Source organism: Antechinus flavipes, chromosome 3, assembly GCF_016432865.1.
Source record: "Antechinus flavipes isolate AdamAnt ecotype Samford, QLD, Australia chromosome 3, AdamAnt_v2, whole genome shotgun sequence".
NCBI lineage: Eukaryota > Metazoa > Chordata > Mammalia > Dasyuromorphia > Dasyuridae > Antechinus > Antechinus flavipes.
The window spans coordinates 493,961,613-493,989,273 of NC_067400.1; the positions used below are offsets into that span (position 1 = coordinate 493,961,613).

Below are 27,661 nucleotides of genomic sequence, written 5' to 3' on the forward strand. Positions count from 1 at the left end.
GTCTCATTCTAGCTAAGTTCCACAAAATAAGACGAGAAGAATAAGATAATTTTAAGATTACAAAGCAGATTGCATTCTTACTTGATTCAAAAACATAATTGGAAGAACTGTATCCTATATAACACTTAAAAGTTTATAAAACACTTTGCTCCCAATTACCATGTTGCAGAAGGCAGCAGTACCTTTTACAGTTGCAGAAGCTGAGGGAGGGAGTATTCGATAAGTGTCAAGGCGGAGTCAGGAAGATTCATCCTTTAAGTTCAAATCTGACATGAGATACTTACTAATTATTTGATGCTGGGAAAGTCATTTAACCCTATTTATCTCAGTTTTCTCATCTGTAAAATAAGATGGAGAAGGAAATATCAAGCCATTCCAGTATCTTCTCAAAGAGAATTCCAAATGGGGTCATGAAGAGTTGGACATGACTGAAAAAATAATAAAACAGAATTAGAAAGCACAATGAGACTTTGACTAGGAGTTTTAGCATCTAGGGCAAGTGTCTGCAGGGATATGCATACTGATTATCTTAACTAGGAAACAGGTGGATCAGAGGAAAGACAGGAACTCCAGGATACCCTGAATACCTGAGGAAGGTATTACTATACCTACACCTTAGGAAATGGTTCATTTGTTAGCCTGCTATTTTAACTATTTCTAGATCAATGCTGATCTCTGGGTAGTTAAATTAGATCAAATCTAAATTGATGGAATCAAATATTGATAATGACAAGTCTAACTACAAGCCTGGAGAAATTCATATAGTCTCATTTATAGAGTGAACACAGAGTGATGAATTTAAATGTTAAAATAACTATCTTAAAAATTTATTTTATCTTTTTTTTTATATATCTCCAGAATTCCCTCCTTTCCCTCTCTTGAGTCATCCATTTTTATGCAACAGATCAAGTTTCTTTTTAAAAGAAAAAGAGGATAAGAAAAAAAATCAGCCCAACTGATTAATTGAAAAAATACATGTATTTTTCATATTCCAAACATGTGGACTATTTACCTTTATAAAAGAGTGAGTGGGAGTGTCTTACATCTCTTTAGGCCCATGCTTGTTCTTTATAATTTTGCAAAATTCACTTTTTTTAGTTGCGTTTTCCATTTAGATTATTGTAGTCATTGTGTATGTTTGTGTATATACTAATAAATATATCCATGCACACACACATATACGGGGGCTCTGCTTATTTTCATATCAGATCATATAAGTCTTTCAAGATTTTTTGTATTCATCATATTCAGTATTTTTCATAACACAATAATAGTCCATTACATTCATATACCACAATTTGTTTACCAGTTCTTCAGTAGATGAACATCTACAGTGTTTTCAATTTTGTGATACTACAACAAATGATGCTATAAATATTTTAGTATATTTAGGATTATTCTTCTTATTAATGACCTCTTTGGGAGTATTTTAACTATTAGTGGAATCAAAGTGACATTTTAGTCTCTTTATTTACATGATTCCAAACTGTTTTCCAAGACAAGACAAGACAAGAACATTAGATTTTTAATCAGAAGGATTAGTGTTGAGTCTCAACTCTGACATTCAGAAATTGTGTAGTTTTGTACTAATTATTTAGACTTAGAACTTATCAGTTTCTCTATCTGTAGAATGGGAATAATACTACAATGCCTTACCACTTAAGATTGTCATGAGGGTAAAAAGAGATGATATTGGTAGAACCCTTTGAAAGTAAAAGTACTGTCTAAATGTGAGCTGTTATTGTAATCCTAGTGGCCAAACACGTGAAACAAAAATCACAGAGCAGAAGAAACTACAAGACCACAGGCCTGTGTTTCTTGTTTCCCTCCTCTTGTAAAACGTCATCTGCTTAGATACAGACATGTTTCATCCATTTGTAAAAGGCTTGGTGTTGGACTTATTCAGATTTGTTTATAATTAAATTTGCTTGGTTTCTAAATAAATTTTAACATGTTTGACCTTATGAGTTTTGATTCCTGGGCAAAGTAAACATTTGTATGTTGTGTGAGCACTATGAAAATGAGCTTTTGCTAGGACCTTGATATGGCCCTAATTTTTAGCCGTTTTTTTTTTTTTTTTTTTAAATTCTGAATGAAATTTCTTTTTAGTAATTGGTATAAACTAGCTTCAGCATAATATTAATAAGATTGGGCTTTAAAAATAACATAGTATAAATAAAACAGCATTGTATTAATCATTTTTAATCTAGTTTAAGAATTAAGTTGTATATTTATAGTTCTGTGTTAATAAAGCAATATTTTGGTGTAGAAAAACCCAATTGGAATGCTCTTGTACAGCATGAGCTATGTACTCAGAAGGTTAAACATTTACCAAGAGGGCGAGTCACTTTCCTTGTAAATATTTTTAGGTGGAGATCTCACTGCCATGGACACTTGAAAGATGAAAAAGCTCAGTGCCAACAATAGATAACCTGTACTTAACACTTGGAATGGAAATTAGCATGACTATCTAGATTAAAAAAACAAAACATTAACATCTTTTGTATATTCCAGACAAAGGCATGTCTTCCCCCACTCCTAAACCCTATGAATATGTGCAATAATAATTGACATTTTTAGAGATCTTCTTCCTCTCTGTTCAGGATTCCTATCATTTTCTGCTTCTGCTAATTCTCTGTACTCCATTTTATTTTATGTATGTATATGTTGATAAATCTCAAATATCAGTCTCTCTTCAGGTAAAGTTGTGGGAAAGTGAGCAATAACTATTATTAGTCAAAGTCAATTTGTGTTGTTTTCTTTACCTGAAATTTATCTTTCTATACTTTTTGTTTTGTCATATTACATTAGATTATTGAATCAACTGTAACACAAGACAGTTTTCTTTCTCTCTCTCTCTCTCTCTCTCTCTCTCTCTCACACACACACACACACACACACACACACACATATGTGAAAGTATATATCACAAGAAAACAATCAATCTAGGGCCATTATTTTATTTTTAATTAAATTGAATTTTTCAATTAAAAATTTATTTTTCTCTCTTTTTCCCTCCACTCCTCCAAAAAAAAAAAAAAAAAAAAAAAAAAAACCAAAAAAGCAAATTTTCATTGTCAAGGAAAAATATCACATTGACCCCATCCGAAATATGTTTCATTCTATACCCTGCTACTACATTATTTTATAAGTCAAAATCCTTGATTTTTAAGTAAACTTTGCAGCTAATTTTTTCTAGCCACAAAATTTATTTTTATTTACCATCCCATCCTCTTCTTGTACCAGTGTTTCTCAAATTTTATTCCATGACATCATGGAGGACTGCTGTCACTTAAACGGTGTTGCTAACCTTACAAGCCTTCCCTACCTCCTTTTCTACTGGCTTCTATCCCTTTTTCTTCAAATGTCCTCAGGGACCAAGAAGCCTTTCAGGTCCAACCAATCAGTCAATCCACAAATATTTATTAAGCCCTTACTATGCACAGAGCTCCCCAGGCCTCATATAGAAGTGAGCTTTTTTCCCTCAGATTTCTCATTGTACTCTGCTTTATCTTTGCAGTTATACTTAATCAGCTCATAAAATTTTTAAAGATCCTGCTACCTTTAAATCTATGCTATGCACCTTGCATATAATTTGCATTTAATACATATTTGTTACAGTTGAATTAAAACCTATGACTTCATTATCCCTTTCCCCAACCATTCTATTCATTTTAGAGAAAATAACCTTGTGTTCTATTTTTATGAGGAAAGTCTATTGGAGGAATGGGTTTGGCAGAAGTGGGGGAGTATGGTGCTAGGAGAATTGAAAAGGCTGACTTAATAAATAAGCAAAAGTTAAGGTGGACCTGGAAATTACATAAATGTAAATATGGAGATCTTAGTGGCTAGATCCTGTTGTAGTTTGGGAGCAAGGGAAATAAAGAACATGATGTAGCTGAAAGAGGTTAGGTAGCTTGGGGCAATGAGAAAGTGCTAGATTTAACTTTGCTAAAGAATTACCTGTGTGACAACTTTTAAGTCATATTTTACCTGGTTCTCAGGTTCCTCACCTGTAGAATGAGGTTTTTAGATTAGCTAATCTCCTTGGTCCCTTTCAATTCTGCCTTTATTATTACTTGAGGATAGTCCCTAGGAGTTTATACCCCATGACCCCCTTAAAATATTTCACTATGTATCCTTATTTTGAGGAAATTTGCCTAAAATTAACCTTGATTCCCAGCCCCTTGTTGTATAGGATCTTAGATGTTTGAGAAAAGAGCAGTAGGTAATTTCTTGTTGCCATATATATCTTTTATAAAATATATATGTTTTAATTTTTGAGTTTAGTATTTGATTTGGGGGACTTCTGTTGGAAAAAATGAATAATTCTCATTAACTTAAGAGTTTGTGAAAAGTTTTGGGTGGAAATCTCAGTGATGTATATATTCATATTACATATATACATTATATACATATACATATATATATGTAAATAGATAGATAGATATAGATATATACCTGCATATATCATCACTAGATTAGCTGCCTTGTAATTTATTATTATTATCATCATTATTGTTTTTATCTCAGCAGATATGTTGAAGGGAAATTTTGTGTATAAAATACTTGGCAGACCTAGAAATCAATCCAGAAGTATTTATTAGTCATTTTTTGTACTATTCACAGTACTAGTCTCTGGTTTTTAGAAAGACATAGGAGAGAGTTCCTTAAGAAATTTTGGTTCTTTTTAGCGAGATACATATTCACAAATAAGGAAATATAGAATGTATAACAGATAAACACTTAGGAGGGTAGGTGAGAATGAGGCATAATAACTGAGGAAATCAGGAATGGCTTTTTGAGATGGAAAGTGAAGAGGTAGAGCATTCTAGATATGAGAAGGTCTTTCCAAAGGCATAGAAATGGGAAAAGACATTAATGCTAAATTACTTCGTAGCATTTTAAAAATAACATATTATACAGTGTATGAAATAAAAAAAAAAACAACACTATAGTACTGAAAACATTATAGAAAAGAAGTAGAATGGCTATATAAAAAAAATAAACAAAATCAAATTACAAATTCCTTATTGGTCTTTCCTCTTAGAAAATCACAAATATTTATAATTACTTGACATGATGATCTTACAGCATGGGATCTAGAAGATATGGATGAATAAGAAGGAAAGGATTCAAAAGTAAAGTTGGAGACTAAGAGACCAGGAGTGATGCATTGGAAGAAGAGAGAGGAAGACTGACTGAAGGTCACATTGAGAACATTATCAGTTTAGGAAAAATCAGGCAGAGAATGAGTTGTAAGATTAAGAGATTTTAATCAAAGAAAGATGATGTCCAGTTATTTTATAACTTATTCTATTCAATGGCTTTAGTGCCTTGAAAGCTTAATATTAGGCAAATATTAAGGGACATTAAAAAATGAAATTTCCATTGGAAAAAATGTTAAAAATTGGCAGTTGGCTAAATGACATTTTGGTTGGATTTGATCATGTTAAGGTATTATTTGAATATAATGCATTTATGACTTGCAATGTAATATGTATGCATGTATTATATAATATGCACACACGTGTTTGTTTTTATAATATACACACATACTTATGTGGAAATACATGCAATACATGTATATCTTTACATGTACATAAATACATGTAAAGAACATGGTATATAGGACTAGAATCTGGGATCTAAAAATTGGGAGAACCTAAATTTAAACCTTTCTTTTAATTTAACTTTTTAAGAAAAAGTCATTTAATCTTTTTCCTGGGCCTCAGGTTCCAAATTTCTAAAATGGGGGCAATGTTATTAATGTTCACTACTCTATACAGTTTTGAGAAGGCTCAAATGAGATAATGTATGTTCATGTGCTTTGAAAATATTAAAGTATTATATAAGCATCTATTACTATTGCTTTTACATGAATAAACAATAACAAACATGAACATTTCATTATTCAAAGAATAGAAAAAAATGTGCCATCACTAAAGAATATGGAGTTTTCAAAAAGAATTACAAACTATCAACAACCATAAAATCACTAATAATAAGAGAAATGCAGTAAAACTAATCTGGAAGTTTTACACTCACCCCCTACAAATTGACAAAAATGACAAAAGATGAGTGGATTCATTGTTGAAATTAGCATTGTTGGAGGAGCTGTGAATCAGTACAAGCATTTTAAAAAACAATTCAAGTGACTCAAATGGCCATAGACTCACATGTCCATATCTGTTGATTTAGATATTGCTCTACTAAGCTTATACCTTAAGAAAGTCACACCAACATATTTATAGCAGCATTTCTGTTATCAAGGAATTTGACACAAAGTAGATGTCTGTAATTTGGGGAATGGCTAAAAAAATTATGATACATGATCTCTGTGCTGTAAAAAAAAATGATAAATGGCAAAGAAACAAGAAAAACATGATCTTGATACAAAGTGAATTAAGGAGAACTAAGAAAACATTACATACATTGACTTCTATAGTGGAAATGGAAAGGAAAAAAAAAGTCAAGAAACAAGAATGACGATTGCAAAATGATGAAGAACAATATATGAGAAGATGACCCCATCTAGTAATGTGCTGGGATCAGGTCCTAGCCTGGCCTTATTAAATTTTCATTGTGAACAGTTATTCTTTGGAAAGAGGCAAACAAATCTGGGCTTGATTTATTGTTTTATTGATGGACTAACAACTTAAGTAATGGAGTTAGGGAGATTTAAGTTCAGATTGGCTCCCAGATAATTACTATTTGTATGGCCTAAGTCAAGTTACCTAATTTTACTGATCCTCAGTTTTTCAAATCTATAAAATGAGAATATAATATAGTACCTACATTTCAGGGGTCTAAGGACAAAATAAAAAAAAATTTGAAAAGTTTTGCAAATCTTAAAGCATTATATAAATGCTATTATTAGCTATTATTATTATGATAGAAAATGCTGATAATGAAGATCAGAGTTAAAAGTTGTTGTTCATACACTTTCTTTTTTTCTGAGACTTAAAAAAAAACAAACCATTTACTAGTATATCTTTGCCCCTTACTCATCTTTTTGCAGGAGAAATTTAGGAGTGTGGTTTAATGCACATATTCCTAGACTTTTATTTGTTATTGATTAGTTTTGTTGGCTTTTCCTTTTTTCCCCTTCTTTTTCTTTATTTTCTTAAAATTGAAAATATATTTTTATAAGAGTACTTTTCTGGGTGGAGAGAGGGGAGGAGAATAGGATACTAGTGGAAATTTTGAAGAGTTATTAAAAACAGGTATGAGGAAAAATTTTAGTAAAAACTTTTTTCAACTGTGAACTTCTACTATATACTTTTAAAATATTTATAACTTTTAACATGACAGTAACAAAACTGCCCTGCTTGTCTATAGCACCCTCTGAATTTCTTTATATTCTCTTCTGTGTATTTAATGTTATTAATAAATGTAATATTTAATGTATTTTTATTTAGATGTGTTCTTATAATTATGCTTGGCCTCTGTCCTGGGCCCCTTGTCTTTTTTTTCAACTCTGCCTTGGTGACTTCATTCATTTCTACGGACTTAATTATCATCTATCTGTAAATTACTCCTATATCTACCTATCTAGTACAAGTTTCTTTGCAGAATTCCAGTCTTGAAATATCGACTGCCTGGTTAACATTTAAGACTGCAGAACTTGTAGAATCATTCTCCCTCTCTACTCTTTCCCTTCCCATCCCCCCTTTACTCTTTTGCAAACTTTCCTATTTCTGTCAGGGGTGCCATTATCCTTCTAGTCTCCAGATTTGCAACTTTGGCATTATCCCTGACTCTATACTTTCCTTCACCCCAAATATTCATTCGTTGCCAAACTTTATAGTTTCTCCTTCCATGTGTTCTGGATCCAATCCTTTCAAACTGCTTACGTGGCCACAAGCTCAGTGTAGGTCTTCATTACCTCTCACCTATACTTTTGCAACAGCCTCCAGTTGGTCCCCTTGCTTCAAGCTTCTCCCATTTCAGTTCTCTACATATGCCAGACTGCTTTTCATTAAACACATATTTAATCATGTCATTCTTCTACTAACTAAGCCATAGCAGCTCCCCATTACCTCTGGGGCAAAGGGGTTCTTAACTTAGGGTATGTAGATTTAGTTTTTTAAAAGTATATATATTTTAATCATTTTAAAGTATGTTAATTTAAAAATTCTTTAAAGATTATATTTCAGTATAATTGGTTTTTCTTATAATCCAATGCATTTTATTTAATGATTTTTTCAAACATTATTTTAAAAAGAGTTCCATAGGCGTTACCGAACTGCTAAAAAGTTTTCATAAGTAGACAAAGAGTTAAGACCACCTACTTTCATAAAAAATATAGCACACTTCCCTCATCTCCCCAGTTTGTCGTTCAAAGACCTTTACAGACTGGTCCCATTTTGCTTTTCTATCCTGATTACACCCCTTTCAGCATTCTAAAATATGAACAAACTGACCTTAACATATAACATGCTACATGTTTTCCATCTCAATTCCTTTGCTCTCTTCCCCAAGACTGGAATAAACATCTTTACTTCCTGGGCTTGGAATCATTTGTTTCTTTTATAAGTTAAATTAAGCATTACTTTCTCATCTCTGCAGCTGCTGGTACCCCTGCCCCACCTCCAATCTACCTTGTATTGTACTACTATTATATTATTATATATGATACTATATATACATATTATGATAGAATGTAAGGTCTGTGAGGATAGGAACTCATAGTTTTGGCTTTGTATCTGGATTACCTTTCACTGCCCTAAAGCCACTAAATGTAGTAAATGGCAAAGTCCAGAGCTGAACTCTGCAAGAAAAAGGTGGGTGTCAGTGGGAGGTGAAAGGGAAGGTCTATAGTTTGACCAATATCTGGAAAGAGATGTGAACTTATGTTTGAGGAAATTCAAGATGGGATAAGGTGGGAAATATGGTGGGAGAATAAGACACAGCAAGAAGTATGAGTTTATAGTTAAGATTTCAACTTACATGTTTCTGAATATGACATTTTAACACTTCTCATCTTTTATATGGACGGTATTTTATTTGTGTACTTAGTACACTGTCTGGCACATGATAGTAGATGCTTAATAAATGTTTATTGACTGACTATTTAGCAAGCAGCTGCATTAGCAGTTGAGAAGTTTGAAATCCTTAATGTCAAGTAGGCCTAATAAACTCTCAGCCCTATTTTCTCCCCTTCTGTGAATTAAATTTATTGTCTTATTATAGTTTGCTAGAGTGCATTCTGTTCTTGTGAATCCATATTAAAAATAATTTCTGCTTTCAACTCTTCTGTTCAGTCCACTTCAGCTTGGTATGGAAGATGTAAAATGATTTATAATTTAGCATATAATAGAGTATTCCATCATGAAACAAGTATTATCTGGGACTAGCACTGAGTTAATGATATAATGAAACATTAATGTTTTGCACAGTCTTTGCTACTAGCCACTAATTCTGATCTCTTTTATGATTGTCAATGTATGGAATGCCTTGTAAGTACCAAATAATTCTTTGAATATCCTTTTGAATTGAGTCATGTCTGCTTATGGGAAAAGAACATTTACCATGCTTAATCGTTCATAAAACCCCATTCCAAAAAGCTCCAAGTAATTTACAGGTGCTTTGTGAATTTATTTCACTAGTATGTAGGAGACTATTTTTATCTGCATTAAAATACGAAACTTAGTCAGACTCAGAAGTGGATAAATAGCTGACTGAGGAGTTTGAAAGATTTGGATTCAAACTGATAGATACTTTATGACTATAAAAGCCTGGGCAAATCACTTAACCTCTCAGTGACTCTAAGATTAAGTTGTTTAGCAATGCATGATCTATATTGGTAGAGACGTTTCTCACTCAGAATTCTCTTCACCAATTAAATCAAAAGTTCAATTCAAAAAGAGAAGAAGGGAGGCAGGGAATGAACAAGGAAGGAAAGAAGGGAAAAGAGAAGGAAGAAAGGAAAGAATAGCAAGGAAGGAAGGAAAAGAGAGGAGGAAAAAAGAAGGAAGGAAGGAGGGAAGGATGCATGAATGAGTAGCAGGTTTATTTATTGTCATGTGATTGACTACCCAAATTAGAAATTAAAGTGAAAACTTCCTAATCCAGAGTTCGATCTGCTCAAACCAAACTGCTTTGCATAGTGACTAGTTGTTGAGAGACATGAATGCTAGTCCTTGCCAATTGATTAACAGCATAACCTTAAATAACGTATTAGCCTTTATAGGTCTACCTTGACCTAAAGTTTAGAGTAGACTATTGATTCTATAGCTCTTTCTGTCTCTAAACTTTCATGAAATATGATAATCAAGGGACACCCCCTTGTGGCCACTAATCACAGGTAAGAGCATCAGGCAGAGTACTGGACAAGCAAGTTTTGGGTATTGTTTCAAGCACAGGGACATTAAAGAGGTCAGTAGCTTTGGGGAAGGAGAGAGTACTGTGATTGCTAAAGAAGAAAGTCCTGGAATTATAGCCAGAGAGTTTGAATCTGGGCATTGGTGCAGGGGAATGAAAGATATTTTGAAAGAGGTGGGGGCAATAGTGAAGAGAGCAATGATCAGTATAGGATAATTAATTGTTATGTTCTACTTTCTTCTATACTATGCTGTCTGTTATTCCATATGTGCACATCACAGTCCATAATTTTTAAAATTCTCTATAGTTATTTTAACTCAGTTAACCTCTCTGGTTCTTAGTTTCTTTAATTGTCAACTGGTAGAGGTGGACTAGATATATCTAATGTCCTTTCTAATTTACAAACTAATTTCCAGGATAAGCAATCTTTAGATTTCTATCTATTGCTATCTTTGGGAAAGATAGAACTAAAATAGTTAACAGATGTATTTGAAAGCCAAGGTAAAGTTGTTAGATAACATCCTCAGTGAGTTCAAGTCACTGACTGTCCATTCACCTTCCCCTTTCTGACCTCTCAGCCCCCCTTCCATGCTTGGAATTCTCGCTCATATTTGCCTTCTGGCTTCTCTTCAAGCCTTAGCTATAAGTTCTGCCTTCTGAAAGAAGCAGCTTTTCCCAGGCTTCCTTAATCTTAAACCCTTCCCTCTGAGACTTCCCTCATTTTATCTTGTATATATCTTAATTGTTGGCAGGTTTCTTCCCCCTTTAGACTACGAGCTTCTTTAGAGCAAGAACTATATTTTTTTGGTTTTGTCTTCAGTGAATAATTACATTTTTATATAGTTGGCATTTAGTAAATGCTACTTGACTAACTTTAGATTTGGTACCTGATGATTTCTCATGGTTCAGTTTATTAATTTTTTTTCATAGAGGTGAAGCCAACAAATGTACACAATGTCTAGAAAGACATTACTTTAATGATTTTTGGTATTAACATAGAACAGACACACATTTTGGAGATAGCTATGATTTGTGAAACATTTGACTTTTAGTTTAAAGGAAATAAGCAGCATTTAAAAATTTAGGCATTTTAAAACTTAAAATTCCTAACATTCTTAGAAATAGCATGATGTAAATAATTAGAGAGCCAGAGTTAGTTAAGACCTGGGTTTGAACAATGCTTCTCTGATACAAACTGGCTGTGTGACTGTAAAGAAGCTGTTTAACTTTCAGGACTCCAAACAAATCTCGAAGTCTGTTATGTTGCAGAGATCTGCTTTGTTAGAGAAAGTGTCTATATCAAGAGCTTTCTATACCAGCTTGATAGCCCGGTTGATAGAATCCTGGGCCTAGAGTCAAAACTTATGAGTTCAAATGTGGCTTCTGACACGTCCTAGTTGTGTGGCAAGTTACTTAACCCTGTTGACTATTATTTGCTGAAATATATATTGCATGCTTAGGCAGCTAGATGACACAATGGATAAAGCACTAGATCTGGAGTCAGAAAGACCTGAATTCTAATTTGGCCACCGATATGTAGTAGCTGTGTGATCCTGAGTAAGTCACTTAAACTATTTGCCTCATTTTCCTTCTCTGTAAAATGATCTGTAGAAGGAAATAGCTTACCACTCCATTATCTTTGCAAAGAAAACCCCAAATGATGTTATACCATAGGGTTGGACATGACTGAACAACAAAAATACAAGTGAAATTACAGGTCTGATGTCTTTCCTCCTTTCTAAATCTCTAGTCTCCAATTTATTAATTTAGACATACTAGAAACAGAGTGGTAAAGATGTGCTTACCTCAATGAATTTTTGGTTTCTGCCTAGTGATTATAAATCTATTTTTAATGGAAAAGTTTCCAACTCAAGAAAGAATCCACCCAGTTGACCCTGGTCCTAACCTTAACCTTGCAGAAGAGATCAAAGATCTGAATAGATTAAAGGGGAAAAATTTCCTCATTCATTAAATTAAAAGAAAGCCATCACAGTCACTAATCTATCGTGACAATCCTCTTTGGTTACTCAAATCAGGAAGTCTGCCATTAAAGTGAAACTATTCCAAATGTCTTAATTATTTGTACAAATAACATTTGTTTTTGAACTCTCCAAAGGAAGTTATTTTTTGCTTATAATAGCTCTCAGTTGTATAACTGAATTATTGTTTTCCATTTTATCTTACCAACCTCTTTTTTTCCAGCACCCACACAAAACCACCCACATTTAAATAGGATAGGATAGCAGCTGTGAAAGCTACAAATTTCAGGTGGCCTTAATCCTTCAAGGAGAATATTAATTGGTGGAGAGGCTATGATGACTCACTTGAAATATTAAATAAAAATTATCTAAACTTATTCTGATTGGAAATGAAAAGCCCCTATTTCTTATGTTGGATACAAATGAAATATTTGAAAAGCAATTTACTGGAACTTGGTGCTTTTATTGTCTTAATAATTCTCTTAATAATGCTAATTGGTATTAACTTTCACTGAGGTGCAAAGATTTTTAACATACTACAACTGAGCCAAATCTAATAAGAAGACATTTAACAGGGTTAAATTTAAAGCCTTAAGACTTGCAACTGAAGAAGCGACTGGCCAAGTACAAGTTAAAATGAGGTGGAACTAAAGAGTAGTTCATGTGAGAATTAGTAGCTTGTTTTAGAGTTTTAGTAGCTTGTAAGATCTGAACTGTCACATAAAAGTTTTTTTTTTTTTTTTAAAGCTAATACAAATATTCAGTCATTTTTCAGTCACAACCCAAGTTGGGGTTTTCTAGGCAAAGATAATGTAGTGGTTTAGCTTATTTTACAGATGAGAAAAAGGAGGCAAACTATGTTAAATGACTTGACTAGTGTCACCACAACTGGTTAAGTACCTAAGATCAATATTGAACTCAGGAAGATGAGTATCTGGCCATGCTATCCACTGTGCCATCTAGCTGCTTCACAAATGTCCAAGTACTAACCAGGTCTGACCCTATTTATATTTTGAGAGCAGAAGAGATTGGACTAGTTTGAGGTTATGGTCATAGAATGCAAATATAGACTATATTAAAATCCTAGTATCAGGATCAAGGAAGTGTTTGTCTTCCTGTATTCTGCCCCTTTTAGAACATATATGGACTTTTGAGTTCAGCAGAAGGTTCAGGTTTTTTTGAAGGCTATTGATAAGCTTGACCAAGAGGGTTTCTAGGGTCTGGAGCCCATGCTGTATGACAATCTATTGAAAGAAACAGAAATATTTAGACTTGAGCAAAATAAAGAATGTTTAATATTTGTTTTTCTTCTTTTTAAGACTTTGGGATTTAATATGTTAAATTCAGAAATTGGATTAGGCAATCACTAAGACTTATTCTAGTCTTAAACCTTTTAAATTTATTAAATCTGTACATAATAAATTGATGATTGCTCTTGTGTATGTTATACTTCACCATAAGAGATGACTTAGTCACAAACCCTAACAAAAAGAGCAGTGGTAAGAGCACTAGACTTGAAATGAATAGTTTTTGTTCAGATTCTCTCTTAAATCATCATTATATCATTACCATTACTATTATCATCATCTTAATTATTATTTTTATAGCAAAATTAAACATTGCACTTTAAGGATATCATCATGTTTATCCTCATAACAACCCCAGAAATAGGTATTGTTATTATTTCCTATTTTACAGGTAAGAAAAGTAAAGGAAAGCAAAGTTAAATGATTTGCCTAAATCACATGCCTAAGGTAAAATTTGAATCCAGGTCCATACCTCTACCCAGTGTTTCACCCACTTTATCTCTTTGGTGTCTTTCAATAACTTATTCGATCTCCCTGGACTTTTAGTGTTTATAAGTTAGACTGGGTGGTCTCTGAGATCTCTTTAAAGTCTATGACTCTGTGATTCTCCTTTTTTTTCCCCAAGAGACAAAGAAATATCTGAATAAACATTTAAAGAGAAAGACTTCCCTATGGAAATATAAACTGAGATCTCATCAGAAGAAAGAAAATCAAGGTTTCCAACAGGATGTATTATTTCCTTTCATTTTTGAGGTTGATCAGGAATCACTCAGAGTGATTTGCCTGCCTAGAGTTCACTTCCAAATTTATGTGTTAAAATAGCCATTTGAGTATTTGAAAACCCTTCATTCTCAGAGGGATTTGGGATATCCCACTCTTGCAGTCGAATTAATTAGAATATTGGAGACTTTCTTCCTTTTTAAAACTCCAGTAGTTTTTGACCACCTACAAGGTCAAATATAAAATTTGGTGTTCTCTTTCTTTTGTAACCTGCCTTGGCTCTCTCCCTCTTCTTGTCTTATTACACCTTATTCATCCCCACATACTTTAAGATCCAATGATCTTGGCCTCCAAGAGATTCTGTCTCCCAACTGTGTCTGGAATAATTTCCTTCATCTTTGCTTCCGGATGGAGACAGACAGATTCCAGGGATGAAAATGATAGTGATGAGACCATGAGACTCCTAAATCCACCCACTGTGCTGCCTAATAAGTGCTTGTTGATGGCAGCTTTTCCCATTCTCCCCATTTCACCCCCATGGGACATCATAGGATTAGATGCATAGGTTTTTAGCTCTCCAAAGGGAGGAACTAAGGGACATTATGAGTAAGGGTTATTCTCAACTCTCCACAATGGGTTTAAGGACCTTGATTGCTGAATTTAGATAGACTCCCTGTGTCATTCAACTATCTTCCTTCCCCCCACAGTTTTCTTCTTTTATGGAGGACTTCTATTTTGGGTATACATTTAGCATATACTTTTGTTACATTTAAAAGGTCTCACGAACAATTCATTAAACATCTTCCAAAATTTTATTAATTCTTTATATTTGTAATTTTTACAATATAGTAATATTCCATTATATTCATATACTGTAAGTTGTTTAACCATATTTCTGTTGATGGCACCCATTTTTGTTTTCTATACTGCTCTTAAACTGTGTAACATAATAAGCAAGACACTTGTTCAGGGAAAGGCAGTGTTTTCAAAGGGCTTTGGAATGTGTCCATTGCATCTATGTATCTACATGTGTCCATTCACATTAGAAGTAAGAATTTAGTAAGAAGTGGGCTGATCCTAAATGTTAAATGGACCTGATAGAAGACAGATAGATTCCAGGAATGAAGATGCTAGTGATGAAACCAGAGGTTTCTAAATCCTGGAGTTTACTAGTCTAGAAAAAGAGATTAAAAATCTTAAAGGGTACAGACTTTCCCAACATTATGTATAAATCACAATGTCTAGCACATGGGAAACCTGACATAAATGATTGAATTAAGGAAAAGGGAAAGAAGGGTGGCTGGATGTCTTCCAAAAGCTATTCTGTGGCTGCAAATTTTCTTAGCTTCAGACAAGAATACTGCTCTATAAACTCATCTGCTTTTCTTCCCTATAATGTTTTGATTTGCTGTTCCTTTCATTTAAGAAACTCTGTTGGACAAAATAAGTAAACACATTCCCTTATGCTCGATCCTGAGTCTGTCTCCTACTCCACCTGCAGCAAAGGCAACAGGCCCACCTCCCTGTCAGTCCTATGCTGAATCAGTCAATACACAGATCAACCTCTGATATCTCTAATTGTTGTAACTTTTATATTATGGCCATGATGCAAATTGTTTTACTTAATTTACTCTGTAGTGGTTCATAAATGTCTATTTCAAATTTCTCTGAGTTATTTACCCTTGCCATTTTTATGGTATAATAATATTCTATTACATTTTTATACCACAATTTGGTTAACTATACTCATCGATGGATACTCATTTTGTTTTTTGTGTTGCAATAATCTATAGTACTTTCTTTTCACACGCCTTAAAAAATTTCCAGTCTCAGCTAAACAAAGAGAAAAAGCTCTTGTATATACCTAGGACAAGAGGAGTATAAAACTTAGAAGTCCCCAAAAAGGCAAGCCTAAGAATGGGTCTAACTGTAGAGAAAAAATAATCCAGGGTAGAAAAATAAGGCAAGGAAAATGTGATGAATCTTTCTCACCTGTGTGATCTCTTACCAAGATGACTATTAAGATTATGTTAAAGTGCTTGCTCACTTGTCAATACTTTGTCTTCTAAAAAAAAATGTCCCATTCTTTAGAATTCAAATAGATAACTGTACATGTGTTCTCTTGAAGAGGAGACTATAGGGGAAGGGAATAGTGAAGGAGAAAGGAAATGGGCCTACAGACTAGGATTTTTAAATCTGCAATCCTCTGAATTCCAATGGGAAAAAAATTTAATTCTGTCTGGATCTACCCTAGGTCTGGTAGAAATATATCTCTTGTATTTTTCATGAGTTTTTGTTTCCTTCGATTGGAAAGCATCCTTTCTTGCCAGTTTTAAAATTAAAAGTCCTGGAAGATGATTTGACTGAAAATAGCAACATTAGTGTGTACAGACAAAGTTGATTATACTCATGTGTACATTAATATCACATGTGCTTATATGCCTTATATCAAATCATGTAAATTTACCAGAGGTGAAAGAATTAAGATATTTAGCAGATATTCAGAATATCATGAAAGCAGATATTGCTTGAAGAACACATGTTTAGAGAGAGATTTAGAATAATCTAGAAGGAGAAACCTGGACAATAAGAGTTAATCTGAAAGCAGATATTCTACTTTCATGTATAATGTGAATTTAGAATTTGAATGTTGATAATAAGTAAAAAAAAAAGAAAGAAAGAAAAAATATATAATTTTTTTCTATAAAACAACGCACAATCGGCTCCTGAGTTTTCTTTTTGGCCATTGTGTTTGAAGAATTGATGGCTTTTTCTCCCCTTCTATCTTTTCCCTTCTTTTTAGGAAAATAGTATTAAAATAAAGGACTGCTACCTTTTTATACTTACACATTTGTAGAGCTGGGCCAAGTTTGGCGTCAGTCTGAATTAGAGAAAATAAAATGTTTGTATTGTTTAATAGTAAAGGAAATTACTGGAACCACAGAATTTCAGATTTGGAAGGACTCTTTGAGGCCATCTGGTCCAACTTAGATTTGAAAAATAACCCTAGTATAAAACCTCAGTGATCTTACTTACCTTTGCTTTAAGATATCTAATGAGTGGTAACCTACTACCTCCCACAGTGCTCCATTCCACTTCTGAATAGCTCTGTTAGGAAGTGTTCTCTTACATCAAATCTAAACCAGCCTCTAGCTTTCAAACAATTGCTCCTAGTTCTACCTTATAAAATCAGGAAGAAGTTTTTCTCCTCATTTCTTTGACAGAATTTCAATACTTCCATTTTGTATAGAAGAGGAAGCTGATGGCCAGAGAAGCCAAGTGTGTATGGATCTAGCTATTAAAGCAGTGGTTGAACAGAAAATCCAGTTTATATTTTTCACTTTTGTATGTGTGTGGAAACAGTGATGTGTGGCTTGGAGCCTCTGCTTTGATTTCATCACCAATCACCGGCATTAAATGGAATGACATAAAAAGCTTATAACAAAGAGAAACTGCCTCTAGAATTCATATATAATTTGGTAGCAGTCATGAGAGAATGTAATGATGTCTGGGGAAACACACGACTGGCATAAAGTTTGGGAATAAGTGTTATTGAAAGATCTTTTTTCCTCAAGATTCTGGTTTATGCTTTTCTGTGGGGGGGGGATGGCATGGAGAGGCAAGTTTTAGTTTTTCATGAATCTGGGCTTTTTATGACCAACTAAGGAAGCCTTTCAAATAAACTGCTCTGCTAGTTGATAGATTAAAGCTAGACATCCCAAGAAGAAGTGTATTGATTAACCTGGGGAGAGTAAAACTGATAGCCTTGTTGGAATTTTCACCTAAGGGGTTCCTTTTTAAAATAGATGTTTAATCAATCTTTACAGCATTTTGAGAGGTAGGAATGTATGCATTTCAAATATGGAATAACTGTACTACAAATGGTTTCATCCATCTCTAGTCACTACTTATACTGAGTCTTAGTTAGCTATGGGACAGGCAAAGAGATAAAAGAATTAGGTGTCAGATTGGTCTAGACTAGAGGGAAGCTTTGTGGTACTGTGAATTGAGTGCTGGCCCAGGAGTTAGGAGGACTCATATTCCTAAATCTGGCTTCAGACACTTCCTAGCTGTGTGACCCTGGGCAATTGACTTAATCCTGTTCACCTTAATTTCCTCCTGTGTAAAATGACCTGGAGAAGGAAATGACAAACCATTGCAGTATCTTTGCAAAGAAAACCAGTAAGGTCATGAAGAATCAGACATGACTGAAAAACTTCTGAACAACAACTAGTCCAGAGGTTTTTGTAAACTAAGAACAGTCTGGAAGCAAGAAATCTCTAGTGGCCAAGAAGTCAGAGTATAAGGAAGTATAAGGAAGAAATTTAAGAAAGGTATGGGAAGACAGAGTTTCTCAAGACTCTTCACAGATAGAAATCTGAAACTCAAGCTTATTGCTTGAAGAACACATGTTTAGAGAGAAATTTAGAGTAATCTAGAAGAAACCTGGACAATAAGAGTTAATCTGAGCAAACGGGTCCTGAGTAACTTGTTAGAAACTTAGTATAGAATTTGCTACCATGTAAGAGTAAACCATGTTCACCAAGAATAATCTTAGTGTTCTTCACCAGTAGAAAAATCTTGAGCAAATCATGTATATACTTCCATCAGCCTCAGTTTACTCATTTATAAAAATTGTGAGATAGATGCCTTCTTTTGTCCCTTCTGTTGCTAAAACTATCAGCAGTCTACCAGCAGCATTTATTAAGCAAAGTGCTAAGTAAAGAAATTATATTCTTTGTATTTTATATATAATTATTTTATTTATAATTATATTTCTGCTTTATAAGGAGGGAAAGGAATGAACAAATTTTTTGAAAGTGTCTGCTATTTGCCATACACTGTGCTTAAGCACTTTTAAAATATTATCTCATTTCTTGCTAGTTTATGCTTTTTTTGTTGTTGTTGTTGGGGGAAGGGCAAAGTGGGGATGGTATAGTAAGGCAAGTTTTTGCTTTTCATGAATCTGGTCTTTTATGACCAATTATGAAAGCCTTTCAAATTAACTACTCTGTTAGTTGACAGATTAAAGTCAGACATTCTTTTAAAAAAGGAGAGTAAAACTGATGATAGCCTTGTAAGAATTTTCATGTAATAGGCTGGGAGATAGGTGCTTTTATTATCAACATCTTATTGTGGACACTGAGGTGGACAGGGTTTAGGTGATAGGGTCACATATATCTGAGTCTCAATTTGAATTTAAGTCTTCTTGGCTCTATGCAGTATATAAAGATTAAAATAATTCCTACTCTCAAGAATCTTTTCTTCTAATAGGGAAACAGTAAATAGGGGTGTATCTGTGAAAACAGGATAGAGAGTGAGAAAGGTAGGACATTAGCATTTAGAAGAATCAGAAAACTTGAACTATGTCAGAAAAGAACAGATGGATGCCATGAGTCAGAGGCAAGGAAGAAGTATATTCCAGGGATGAGGATAAAAAGTGGAATGCTATGTGGAATGGAAAAAACCTGCCATTTTTGGGCAAGTCCAAGAAGAAAAGAAATGTACGACGAGGCTGGAAAGATAGGTTGGAACCATGTTAGAAAGAGCTTTAAAAGCTTAGAAGAATAGCTTATATGATGTCCTGAAGATACAAGAGAGAGCCACTGGAGTTGATTGACTAGCAGAGTTATATGATCAGATCTGTGCTTAAAGAAAATCACTTTGGCACCTTGTGTTCAGGACAGACAGGATTGGGGAGAAATTTGAGGAATGGAAGATACTATAATCTCTTTTTCCAAAGATATTATGGGGGTCAAGGTGTGACAAAGAATGAGTCCACAAGAGGTACCTCTCAGGAACACATGAATGGGCGCTAGTAGGAGTGATCAGACAGTTCTTAACTCTATCATTTAGCAGCCATGAAATTAGACTCAAGATCTATTAATATCATTCCACTTGTAACTTCTAGGACATAGATCATATAATCGTCTTTCTTACTTAATTAGAAAACTATGAAATAATATTTAAATAAGTATTTTTACATTACAAATATTAACATCTAATAAAATCTCCTCTCACCCCCTTTATTTCATATTTGGCCAGATGCTCATCCTTTATTCTAGAGGCACCAGAGCACATACATGTTTCACAGTGATGGCTGGCAGGATATGAAAGGAGAATTTCAATGCCAGTTTTTTTAAGCCTGGTCTCAAGACAAGTCTGTTTCTGATTTATAATTTGGCAATAGAAAAACTTGACCACAAGACAGATGCTGTGGCGAATCAGGTTTAGTTACCTCAAAGGTAACTAAATAAGTCCCATGTGTATATGATATGAGACCTCAGGTCCCGAGTGGCTCCGAAATCTTAGAAGTAAGGGTAGAGTCTCCACGTGCAAGATTGTATTTACAGCGACCTGCCAGCACATGTCAGTAGCTCCATGACATTTTCTCTGACAGTTCAGGAAGCGATTTATTGGCTTTGCTGCAAAACTTCCTTGGGGCTCAAAGCCACAAATAGAGTGGGAAAATTTTATTTGATGTTGTGGCTCCCTGAAAATGAGCTCAGCTTAAGTTTGTGGCTATAAATAATGCCAGTGTTGAGGATTGGGTGGATATCTTGTCAGTGGAGTCTTAATTGTGACCAAAAATGTAATGTATCTGGTCAGAGTGTCTCTCTAGCTTCTCTAGGAGGGTAGATAAATATCCATCATGCAGATACTGCACTTATCCTGTAGTTGGACCACAAGCAGCCATGGAATAGGCAAAATTTTGCCTTGCTTTTGTTTTAGGTTGAATTGTTAATGAATTTTGTAGGAGAAAGAGCATTGACCAGCAGGAATTGGGTTTGAAAATGGTCTGATTTTTATTGACTGTGTAACCTTGGCTCACTCAGATAACCACTGTGAGACTACCTCTTTACCTGTAAGATGGGGATAACAATAATAATTTGATTCTTAATAATGACTGTGAATTTCAAATGAGACAGGGTTTATATATAATGCTTTACAGATCTAAAAGTAATATGAACATAAATATTATTTCTATCTCATTCTTTTATTTTTCAATGGGATTGTTCAGATACAGACAATTCTAGGAGAAGTCACCATCCCGCTGTTATTCTTGTTATTAGAATTTACAGTTATCCCTTGCACATCAAAGGGCTTAGGAAATCAGTGTCCCTGTGATCTGGAAAAATACATGTAAAATTTTTTGGCCCTCTCTTTTTACAGAGAAGTCTGAGGTTTTTTCTTTTATGGAGTATTTATAGTACCTTATTATAAAATTTGGGTGAAGTATTTGGTCATAGGCTATATGTAGGTCAAATTTAAGTAAAAATATTATATGAAAAAGATTTTAAAAATATAAAACAAATATGAAATGTAAAAGTCTGCTAAAAGAAGAAGAGATGGAGATGAATATGTGGAGCATTGCTTCTAGTGGTAGGAGATAGAAGTAGTGGGAATGTGGTCACTCAGATTGGTTGGTGGTAATTTCTTATGCATAGTTGATATATAAAGAAACCTCAACAGGGAAAGACTTGATGTGGAAGGAATAAACTCATTTGCCTCTCGTGATTCATCTAGTATCTGAGGGTATAATTCCAGCAGCAGAAAGAAGAAAGAATGAATGAATGAAAAGATTTTTTAAGTATTTAATTTGTATGTTACTGATCTAAGCCCTTAAATAAATACAAAAGCAAAGATGCTTATGTCCTTAAGAAGCTTAAATTCTAATGGGGGAAAACACATTGTAAAGTGGTATCTTGGAAAGAGTACTTTGATTTTGAAAATTACTCCATTGGTGAATGCAGCCATAAGAACATAGTTCAACATATTCAGGAACAGTGTTAATAGTTGATTTGATCACATAGCAATAGATCCAGAAAGAGTGGTGGTCAGGGGAAATAGGGAGTGGTAGAGGAAGGATATCTAGGTTACTGTTCAGGAAGTTATAGGGAAGGTGACCAAATAGGAGAAAGTGAAGGGGAGTTTAGTTTAGTGTAAGAGAGGCAAATCCCATCTGGAGAGTAATACTCCAGGGCAGATGTTCTTCCTAGATATAAGCTGTAGTATAAGTGATAAAGTTAGTATTAGCCAAGAAGTTTTAGAGGGGGTGTCCAAGAGATGAGGAAGGAAATAGGAATATTATGTATCTCATCCTTTTTCCATAGCGTTTTTGTCTCCTTAGTTATGTCTCTGTATTTTAAAAGCTTTTCATTTTGTATATTTGTCAGTCAGTCAATAAATGCTTATTATGTGCCAGACACTACTAATTCTGCAGACATAAAGAATGACAAAAGACATTTTCTACTTATGTCTTAATTGGGAAAACAACATGTAAACAACTATGTACAAATGAGCTATATATACAAGATAAATGGGGGGGGGGCGGAGATCAGCGGAAGTAAAGTGCTAGAATTTAGGGGAATTGGGAAAGGTTTCCTGTAGAAAGTAGAATTTTAATTGAGACTTGAAGAAAGCCATAGATGCTAGGAGGCAGAGATGAGATAGAAGAGCATTCCAGGTGTGGGGAACAGCTAGAGAAAACTGTGAGTTGAGAGATGCATTGTCTTGTTAAAAAACAAAACAGAAGGAAGACTAATATCACTGGATTATAGAATATGTAGAATTATGAAAGTTGTAAGAAGTCTGAAGAGGTAGTGGTGAGGGACAGGCTATGAAGACCTTTAAAAGCCAAAGCATTTTTTATTCCAGAGGTGATTGAGATGGATTAGAGTTTATTGAGTAGGAGACTGATATAATCAGACCTATACTTTAGGAAGATCATTTTGGTAGCCAAGTAGAGAATAGACTGAAGGGGGAGAGATTTATATCAGAAAAACTAGTAATCCAAGAGGTAAGGAAATGAAGGTCAGTAAGTTGGTATGTCAGAGGAAAGAAGGGGAATGATATGCAAGAGATATTTAGGGAAGAAAAATTAAAAGCCTTGGCAATATATTCGATATATAGAATGACAAAGAGTAAAGAGTCGACAATGACACCTAGAAATTGTGATAGTGGGTGACTAGGAAGATGGTGGAATAATAGGAAAGTTCAGAACTATAGTGAGTTTTGGGGAAAATATGCTTCAGGATTGGGCATGATGACTTTTAAGATGGGACTTTTATGTTTGAGATCTGTTGAACATCTAGTTTGAGATAATGACATACAGTTGAATTTGGGAGTTTGGAGGTTAGAAGAGAGCATGAACATGATAATTTAATCCACGGGAGCTGATGAAATCACTTAGTGAAATAGTACAGAGGAGAAAGAAAAAAATGCTTAGGACAAAGTCCTGTGGGGCATCCATGGTTAGAAACATGGCTTAGATAAAGATTCAGCAGAGGAGTCATGAGGAGTGATTATTAGATAGGATACAAAATTATTATTATAAAAACCTAGAGAGAAGAGAATCATCAAGGAGAAGAGAAAATGGTTGACAATTTAAAAGGCTGTAAAGAGATTGGTAAGGATGAGGACATAGAAAAGGTCATTAAATTTGGCAGTTAGAAATCATTCATAATGTTTGGGACGTTGACATTAAAAAACAACAGCAACAACAACAACACACCATCACCCAAACTATTGTTCAAAAAATTTTGAGTGAATGTTATGGCTAGATTATTCTGAGCAGCAATTTGGTCTGTGATGATAATGGTTCTGTTCCACTTTATTTTATTGATTGAATTCTCCAAAATATTTTGAAATGTATGTATTTTGAGCATGGGAATTTGTTATCTATCAACTCATGAAAAACAGAGTGTTTCTGATATGTAATTCTAACCACCAGAATATGTCTTGCTAGTTAATAGATTAGGATTCATTTGTATAGCCTATATTGCCATTCCATTGTCATGACTACCTTTCTGCATAATTCATGTTAATCACTAAATCCTTAGTCCTTAGGATTACCTGGGTTACCTGGTAATGAACCATTTTAAATCACCATCATAAGGTCTTCAGTTTCCAAAAGCAAATCTATATGATTTAGCCATTTATTCATTTTTGGATTAGTTTCTTATTGACTGAATTTATGCTGCTGTCAAGATTTTTTTTTGGCCATCCACTTCCATAGCTTAGATTTTTTTTTCCCCATAGGTTTCATTCAAAGATATATACTTATTATCAGTCTTGCTTTTTACTTGAAATGATGTGTAGCTGTTGCAAAAATAGTTCTGTAGATTTTTCATGTTAGGCTTTTGTTGTTGTTGTTGTTTTACACAAGACAATCAGAACCCAAAACAAAAAACAAAAAACAAAAAACAAAAAACAAAAATTTACAAGGCAGCAAAGAAAAGATAGAGTATTCTGAATATAAAGTCTTCTATTATTACATGTTTTCCTGAAGTGAAAATTTGTGTTACATATTTTGAATCCTCTCATGTTCTTTTGTGCACATGATGATTTTTTTCTTTTTCTGTCTTTTTTTCTATTTGTTTTTTCCACTTTTGTTTTTGTTTTAAATAAATACATTAAAATATGTTTAGCACATAACTTTCAAAGATGTCCTGCTTGTCTGTTACCAACTTAATGAATTTTTTAATTTATAAATTGAAAAGCACCACAGACTTAGAACTAGAAGGAAGCTTAGAAGCCATGTAGTCCATCTCTCTAATAATAAAATTGAGAGGCTAAGTGATTTGCCCAAGGCCAAACAGCTACTTAGTTTCTAAGGCAGGATTTTAATTCAGATTTTCCTAGTTCCAAGTCCAGCAGTCTTAAGAAGTGACCTTTTATTACAACAAGAAGTTTGAGGTCCCTCAGGTCAGGTCACATTTTCATAAAAGTGATTTATTCCATCTCTCTATTTTTCTCTTTAGTTTTGGACCCAACTCATCTTTCATCTGCATCCTTTCTTGGATGGATGGATGAATAAATTAACAAATCAAAAAGCATTTATTAAGTGCCTGCTTGGTCCAACGATGGCAAAGTATTGAGCATAGAAATAAAGAACTTGAGGCTTCTCATAGGCCTAATATTCTAATTAGATAAAATGGAATAATAAAGAAAATTTAACTGTTGGACAAGTAGAAAGACTTGGAAGTCTTAAGGTTTCAGTGATAGGGTACAAACTTCTTGTTTAGCGAAATATCACATTCAGGACTTTTTGGATATGGAATCAGAACTTAGGTTTAGATCCTGCCTTTGTTACTTACATACTATTGGACCATAGAGAAGTTAATTATCCTTCTTAGACCACAGTTTTTTCATGTGTAACATAAAGTAATTGGATTAGATTAGAGATGTCACATGTGCTACCCACAAGTAGATTGAAATTAAAGTGTAATTGGGAATTATTTAACAAAATAAATATGTCAGTATGAGTCTATCCCTATAGGCTTATTTAATTAAATATAGGCTCATACTGAGCCTATAGGGATCCTTATATATGGTTTAGAAACAAGTTCTGTTCTTTCTATTTGAGTTTGAGCTGATCACTAGGTGATCAGCTATTAAGACTTTTAATAGCCCAAGAATAGCCCATTTCTCAAGGGAAGAGTTAATGTAGTATTCCCAAGACTCATTCAGTTATTTCAGTGTCACTTATGAATAAGAAAACTTGGAAAATCTCAAGTCATAAGATGCCAAAAAATTAAAATAAAGTACGTAAGGTTATTTTATATTTATTTTTAGAGTTATGATTTCCTTTTGCTATGTGAATTATTCCTAGAAACTTTATTAACTCTTTATTTGGTATTTACAATAGCATAAACCAAAAATGATTTAGGGCATAATTTTAAACCTGACATTTAAATTGTGTGATATTTTCAGTAGATCTGATTCTGGCATTAAATCATTTAACCATGTATGTTCCAATTGGCTGTAACATGGTCTAAAGTACAAAATCTGGACTTTAGATTTCTTGGCTTGTGACATAAAAAGTTCATACCTCTTCATATCATTGGTAATGTGGTATTTAAAAATAAACACAAATACACATATGCACACATACATATGTAAAAATGTACAGATGTACATCTATATACATACATACATACACACACACACACACATATATATAGTTACATTCATGAAAAAATAGGTTTAAAAAGGAGAGCAAAAAAAGTGTATTAAAATTGTCATTTGGTAAAGTTCCAGAAAGGACAGCTGAAGACTTATTTTTGATTATGTAAATTTCAGTACAAATAATAGCAAGATATACAATTGCTTTTGCATGTTAAAAATCTTAGACATCATTATTTTTCTACCATTAAGCATTATGTTACTCATTCTATTAAAATTTTTATATAGGAAACAGATGGTTAAACAATTCAGTATTGTAGAAGATATGTGTGTGTGTGTGTGTGTGTGTGTGTTTGTGTGTGTGCACGCGCGCACATGTGTATATGTTCATCCTTGATCCTTGGATAGTGGAGTACCGCCAGTGGACTTAATGGTCCAGATTGATCTTATGAGTTGAGGCTTTACATACTTCTGGAAGATGTCTTGGGACATCTTTTTATCTTCATACCATGCTTTCATGCTTTGAAATTGGAATTGGTGAGATTATCATTTTAAAGATGTAGGCAATGCAAGAGAAGTCTTATGATGCAAGTTTTGGGCTAAAGAATCCCAAAATGAAGAGTTCAAAAGATTATATTCTAAGCTACTGTGATCACAAAAAGATTAGCCAGAAGGATGCCCAACTTAATCCTACTTTTCCTACAAATAAATTCAGGGATTATTTCTCTCTCTGGCTCTTCCAAACCTTTGAGCTGGAAGTGACAGAACAAACAAAATTGATGTCCAAGATAAGAGAAGACATCATAAGAGTACTTAATTGTCCCTGATGAATTCAAGTCATCTGGCTTAGGTCAACTTGAAAGTAAGAAGATTCATCCAGCTCTTAGGACACTTGATTTTGTTATGTCATTTACTAGTTATAAAGGTGCAAACATAGTAGAGTTTGGACTACCTAAGTGACCAAACTTCTTTAAGATTCACATTGGTAAGGTCAATTTGTTTATTTGCTAATAAATGTTCAGGAGGTTTCTGTATGACTTTGAGTTTGTCTAATTAAGAGTTTAAAAAATATATAGTAAAAGTAGTATATTTTGAATGGTTTGGTTTTTATATATAGATAAGCTTATTAGAACTAGGTCAACAGACAAGAATAAATAGTCACTAAATGAATGTTTGAAAAGTTCAGAGACCTTTAAGTAATAATTATAATATCTAAGGTTTAAGGTTATATCTATTTTGACTACTTTTTTCCATGCCTTTGGCAATATTAGGATCATAGATTTAGAACTAGAAGGAACCTTAGAAACCATCTGATCTAACCCTCTTATTTTCAAAATGAGGAAACTGGGACTTAGGGGGAAAGAGTAATTGTCAGAAGGAATCTAAAAACCATTACCAACAATTATGAAGTGTTAAGCAAGA

The 27,661-nt window shown here is 33.7% G+C and overlaps 1 protein-coding gene across 1 annotated transcript in view; it reads left to right on the forward strand.

Annotated features, from left to right (window-relative positions):
* The window catches only part of ARHGAP42 (Rho GTPase activating protein 42), a 405,542-nt gene that overhangs the window by 81,592 nt on the left and 296,289 nt on the right, over window positions 1-27,661 (forward strand). The window lies entirely within an intron of this gene.